This window comes from Lathyrus oleraceus, chromosome 2, assembly GCF_024323335.1.
Source record: "Lathyrus oleraceus cultivar Zhongwan6 chromosome 2, CAAS_Psat_ZW6_1.0, whole genome shotgun sequence".
In the NCBI taxonomy this organism is placed as follows: Eukaryota; Viridiplantae; Streptophyta; class Magnoliopsida; order Fabales; family Fabaceae; genus Lathyrus; species Lathyrus oleraceus.
In genome coordinates, this window is record NC_066580.1 from 47,195,172 (window position 1) to 47,201,370 (window position 6,199).

At 39.7% G+C, this 6,199-nt stretch overlaps 1 non-coding gene across 1 annotated transcript; it reads right to left on the reverse strand.

Moving 5' to 3' along the window:
- Nucleotides 1–3,108: 3,108 nt before the first annotated feature.
- On the reverse strand, nucleotides 3,109–3,215 carry LOC127124692 (small nucleolar RNA R71). Its single transcript, XR_007804153.1, has one exon. It is a non-coding gene; the product is annotated as a small nucleolar RNA R71 (small nucleolar RNA).
- Between the last annotated feature and the right edge of the window lie 2,984 nt (nucleotides 3,216–6,199).

The window sequence follows — 6,199 nt, forward strand, 5'->3', positions numbered from 1 at the left end:
AGTATTTAAACCAAAACCCTAACAGAAAATGATAATGACACTTCACATTTTCAGATCTAACAAACTTTCCCTCCAAAAACCTCCAAATTCTCTCAAAAATTTCACACACTTTTTTCATCATTTTCATCAAGGTTCATCATCCATAGTGTGAATTCGTGCTTGATCTATCATCTACCAGTGATTGTGTGCATCTGTTTCGCAAATTCAAGGCCAAAACATTGAGGAATTTGGACTGTTGGAAGCAAGCTCATCCATGGCATTTTGTTGATTCTTCAAACTGGAGCATAGTTGAGCTAAGGCATCCATTCTATTCAACTTCCATAGCATTGAACTGCATATGTTTTCGCCTTTCACACTTGGAAGCACAAGAATCGAGCACTGCCATCATCTAGAGGATGAAATGCAAAAGGCTCAAGGAGATAAATGCAAGTTGCAAATTGAATTTGTTTGATGTTGTCCACTAACATGATTTTGTTTTGTAGGGTTAGAAGCTTGAGTTTGAGCTCATGGCTTGCACTTGTGTGCATTAACTTGTGTTGTCTGTATAGATTAACATTTGCTGTTTATTGTTGGTTTGTCTGAGTACTGATGATACTTGATTGATTTCAGGTACATTTAGTCGCTTACAGTTCTTTAAGAACTTGCTTGCTGCTGCTTGGTTTTTAAACCACTTGAGGTAGGACTTCTATTCTCCATGTAGTCTGGAAGACCTGGCCTGTTACTTGGCCAGGCAACTGTCTGAAGTCCTCCTTAAGAGGCGATGTTTGTGGTTGTTTACATTTGTGCCCAAGCAGGTAAAGACCTCTATGAGGCAATTGGCGGATCATAGGGATATGCAATCTATCCCCCGCTATTCTGTTGAGTCGTCCCTCTGCTCACACGGCTGTGTGTTGATGCATTGTGACACAAACCCAAGATCTTGTGCTGTTGCACAATCGAGTCAGAGTCTTTGAGCGTAGAAGGTGATCACACTAAAATTCACCGTATTTCTGACTCCGATTTCGCATGCATTCTTAGCTTTTATTGTTGTTTTGCTTTGTTATTTCTTTGTTTTCTTATGTTTTCAGGTTTTTATAATAATCGGAGCTTGAATCGGGAAAAGGAGCGAAAAAGGAGTGAAAACGGGCGAAAACCTAGAAATTCAGCGTTTTGCACTTACGGCACCCACCGTGGCGGGCGCCATGGGGTTAGCCATGACGTGGCCACGTCTCAAGACCACTCCTCAACCGTCAAGACCCACGATCCCCACTCCATCATCCCCTGTAGGGACCATGGCGGGCGCCATAGGCCTGTGGCGGGCGCCACAAGGCCAAAATCAGTAACCTCCACTTTTTAGTGGAGGGGCGTCCCTGTCATTTCATGCTTTCAGTTTTTACTATAAATAGGACCTTAGATTTTCGTTTTTCTTCATCCAGAATTAGAATTCTCTAGGCATATATCAGTTATAAAGCAGTTGCCATTCCACATCGGGGTGCCTCTGCAATCGAGTGATCGAGTCTGTAATCTGTCTGTGGTTCGAGTTTTTGGAGCACTCTGGAGGAAGTTAATCCTGCCGCCATTTTAATTCAAGTTCGTATTTTACTTTTATTTATTTCCTGCACTCGCACATTTACGTTGTTTATTTCCTGCACTCGCACATTTACGTTGTTTATTTCCTGCACTCGCACATTTACGTTGTTTATTTCCTGCACTCGCACATTTACGTTGTTTATTTCCTGCACTCGCACATTTACGTTGTTTATTTCCTGCACTCGCACTTTACTTTGTTTATTATCCGCACTCGCTTTAAATTACTTTTATGAAAAACTATAAAAAGAATATTTACTTTATCATGTCTAACTAATTCTATAAAGGTTAGAATGTGAGGATCGTAATTAAACCAGTAATCAGTATAATTGTTCGTGGAAACACCTAAGGGCTATTTTATCTTTCAATTCAAGTAATTGTTTTTAACTATTTCAAAAACAGCCAAAAGCGCTTTGTCTAGTTTATTAGGAGATTTTAGATTAAAAAGAAAAGAGATTTTAAAACGATTTTCGGACGCGTTAGGAAGTTTAAACTCTGGTTCGTAAGAACCTCTTTTTGCTAAGAAGTCCAGGTTAAAATACTTTTCAACTTAGTTAAGATACTATATTTCTTAAAAATAGGTTTACTACTCTAACGCAGTACGCACCTTTTTATCCGTGACAATAGGAGGGGTTGATTAGAGAGTACAACTCGGTTCTGAATACGCGAAAGCGACAGTTCCTGTTAAATTAGTTCTTTTCAAAGGAGAAAACATTGCCCATAAGTAGTTCCACTAACAAGTACTGGATTATCATTGATTGCGTGAATTACATTCGAGCCTGTCTTTATTTATTATTTAAAATTATAATTTTATTTACCATTGCACCCTTATTAAAACCCTTAAAAATAGTTGCCTTAGATACACACCATAACAACAGGTTTGATAGATTGACACTTGGTCTCTGTGGATTCGATAATCTTTTATATTACTTTGACGTGATTCGTACACTTGCGAAAAACACGCATCAAGTTTTTGGCGCCGTTGCCGGGGACCAATTTCGTCAAATTTCATTACCCTGTAGTTATACCGTTTAGACTAAGGTTGTTACCCACCGGTCAATGCGAAAGACTCGCAGTGCCGGAAGTTTAGTAGACCCTCTAGCTGAACCTGAACGTTACGCTCGCGCACGTTTATTTTTCCATAGGAATAGGATAGCTATGGCCGAAGAACAAAACCGAAGACCTCTTAAGGACTTCGCCCAACCATCAAACGAGGAACCTAGTTCCAGTATAGTAAACCCCGTTATCCCAGCCAATAATTTTGAACTTAAACCATCCCTGCTGCAATTAGTGCAACAGAGACAATTCTCAGGTCTCGCTACTGATAACCCAAACCAACATTTAAAAAACTTTCTTCAGTTAGCAGACACCTTTAAAACCAATGGAGCTTCTCCTGAGGCGATACGCTTAAGATTATTTCCCTTTTCCCTCAGAGATAAAGCTCTATCATGGTTAGATTCCCTTCCACCCAATTCAATAACAACTTGGGATGACCTTAGGAAAGTTTTTCTTGCTAGATATTTTCCCCCAAGTAAGACCGCTCTTCTTCGAAACCTTATAACTAGATTTACCCAACTCCAAGGAGAGTCGTTGTTCGAAGCCTGGGAGAGATATAAAGAACTATTAAGAGCATGCCCACACCATGGCTTAGAGAATTGGCTAATCATCCAAACCTTCTATAATGGACTTCATTATAACACTAAGATGACCATCGACGCTGCCGCTGGTGGCGCACTGATGAATAAACCTTACCCTGAAGCTAGTGCCCTTATCGAGGATATGGCCCAAAACCATCAATCATGGGGAGTAGAACGAGCGACAGTGGAAAAGAAGGAAGCCCAAGGAGGAATACATGAGCTAAGCTCTATAGACATGATGCAGGCTAAAATGGACGCGTTGGCCCTTAGAGTCGAACATATGTGTACAACTCCGAATACTGTAGCCGCAGTTTCGCCGAATTGTGAGATATGTGGAACGCAAGGACACCAATCCGCCGAATGCAATCTGTTAAATGAAACCAACACTGAGCAAGTGAACTATACCCAAGGGAACCCATTTTCTAACACATATAACCCTGGATGGAGGAATCACCCAAACTTCTCCTACAAAAATAATAACCCTATTCAAAATACCGCACCTCCGAGACAACAAGGTTACCAAGCCCCTAGAACAAATCAACCTATGCAACCTGTACCGCCAAACCCGAGCTTTGAAGAAATTGTAAAAGATTTCATCGTTGCTCAAAAACAGAAAAACAAAGAGTTCATGAACCAAAGCGTCCATGTTAACGAACTAATTACCCAGTTAGGAATCAAGGTTGATCAAATCATTACTCATAATAAGATGCTTGAAACCCAGATCTCTCAGGTAGCGTTAAACCAAGCCCCACAGACTACCCCTGGAGGACAGTTCCCTGGACAACCTCAACAAAACCCGAAAGGGCAAGCTAATGCCATTACTCTACGAAGTGGAACCGCTTATAAGGAGCCTTTAAACCCTAGATTAAGTGAGCCTGAAACTTCTAAGAGGAGTGAGGAAAAGGAACCAGAGAAGCCTGAAACCCCGGAAAGTCAAGAAAAAGGAGAAGAACCTAAAAATAAAACCTATGTACCACCACCGCCATACAAACCACCAATACCATACCCTCAAAGATTAAAGAAAACCCAAATCGATAATCAATATCAAAAATTCGTTAAGGTTATAGAAAAACTTCACGTAGAAATCCCCTTTACAGAAGCCATCACCCAAATACCTTCTTATGCTAAGTTTCTCAAAGACATACTTACGAATAAACGTAGACTTGAAGATCCGAAACCCGTGGAATGTAATTCTATTTCCGAAGGTAGGTTAGCAAAGAAAGATAAAGATCCCGGAAATTTTTCCATTCCTTGTATTTTAGGGAATCATGTCATCGAAAAAGCTTTTCTAGACTTAGGAGCTAGTGTGAGCTTAATGCCTTTAGCAGTTTGTGAGAGATTAAACTTAGGAGAATTACAACCTACTAAGATGTCGCTTCAATTAGCCGATAGATCCGTTAAATACCCTATAGGCATACTTGAAGACGTCCCTGTTAGGGTGGGTCAGTTGTTTATACCTACTGATTTTGTTGTCATGGACATTAAAGAAGATGACGACATACCAATCCTCCTAGGTAGACCGTTCTTATCGACTGCTGGAGCCGTAATAGATGTTAAAAAAGGAAAACTAACTTTTGAGGTAGGTGAAGAGAAGATAGAATTTATATTGTCAAAATTTCTTATGGCACCTGTGATAGGAGATTCTTGTTATGCCTTAGATATCATCGAAGAATGCATTAGGGAATTAGAACAAGAAGAAGAAAATAAATCTATAAAATTGCCATCAACCCTTATTTTGGAAGATGACAATTATAAAACACCCTACATTGATGATAACCTTCACGAATGTTTATCTCTTACCCCAGATCCTATGCCTTGCCCTATGAAACCGACCGTAAAACTTAAGGAACTGCCTAAAAACCTGAGATATGAATTTCTGGATGAAGATATGAATCGTCCAGTTATAGTCAGTGCTACCTTAAACCAAAAAGAAACCGATCAATTATTAGAAGTTTTACGTAGGTACCCCTCAGCCTTAGGATATAAGATCTCTGATCTAAAAGGAATAAGCCCATCCGTATGCATGCATCGGATTTTGCTTGAAGAAGATTCAAAACCTTCCAGAGAACACCAACGTAGAATAAATCCTATAATGAGTGCGGTAGTTAAGACTGAAGTTCTTAAGTTACTAGAGGCAGGTATAATATATCAGATCTCGGACAGTAAATGGGTAAGTCCTGTGCATGTAGTACCCAAAAAGGGAGGCATCACAGTCGTGCAAAACGAGAAGGGCGAACCTGTAGCAAAAAGAACCGATGGAGGTTGGCGTATGTGCATAGATTATAGAAAATTAAATAAAGCAACTAGGAAGGACCATTTCCCATTACCATTCATAGATCAAATGTTGGAGCGCCTAGCCAGACACTCTTACTTTTGTTATTTAGATGGATATTCAGGATTCTTCCAAATACCTATTCACCCCGAAGATCAAGAAAAAACTACCTTTACATGCCCAGTTGGAACTTTTGCCTATAGAAGAATGCCTTTTGGACTTTGTAATGCTCCTGCAACTTTCCAACGCTGCATGATGTCTATCTTTGCTGATTATTTAGATGGAATTATGGAAGTATTTATGGACGATTTCTCAGTTTGTGGATCAGATTTCAAAAATTGTCTTGTCAACCTTGAGAAAATCCTGGAGAGATGTGTGGAGGTAAACCTTGTGCTAAATTGGGAAAAATGTCATTTCATGGTCACCGAAGGGATTGTTTTAGGACATATAGTTTCCGAAAAAGGTATAGAGGTAGATAAAGCAAAAATAGAAGTCATAGAGAATCTAAAACCGCCGAAGACTATCAGGGAGATAAGAAGTTTTCTTGGACATGCCGGATTTTACCGACGTTTCATCAAAGATTTCTCCAAAATAACAAAGCCCTTAACTGGTCTTTTAATGAAAGATGCTGAATTTATCTTCGATGAAAAATGTACTGAAGCATTTAATCTTCTGAAGGAAGCTCTGACTTCAGCACCTATAATGAAACCCCCTGATTGGTCAG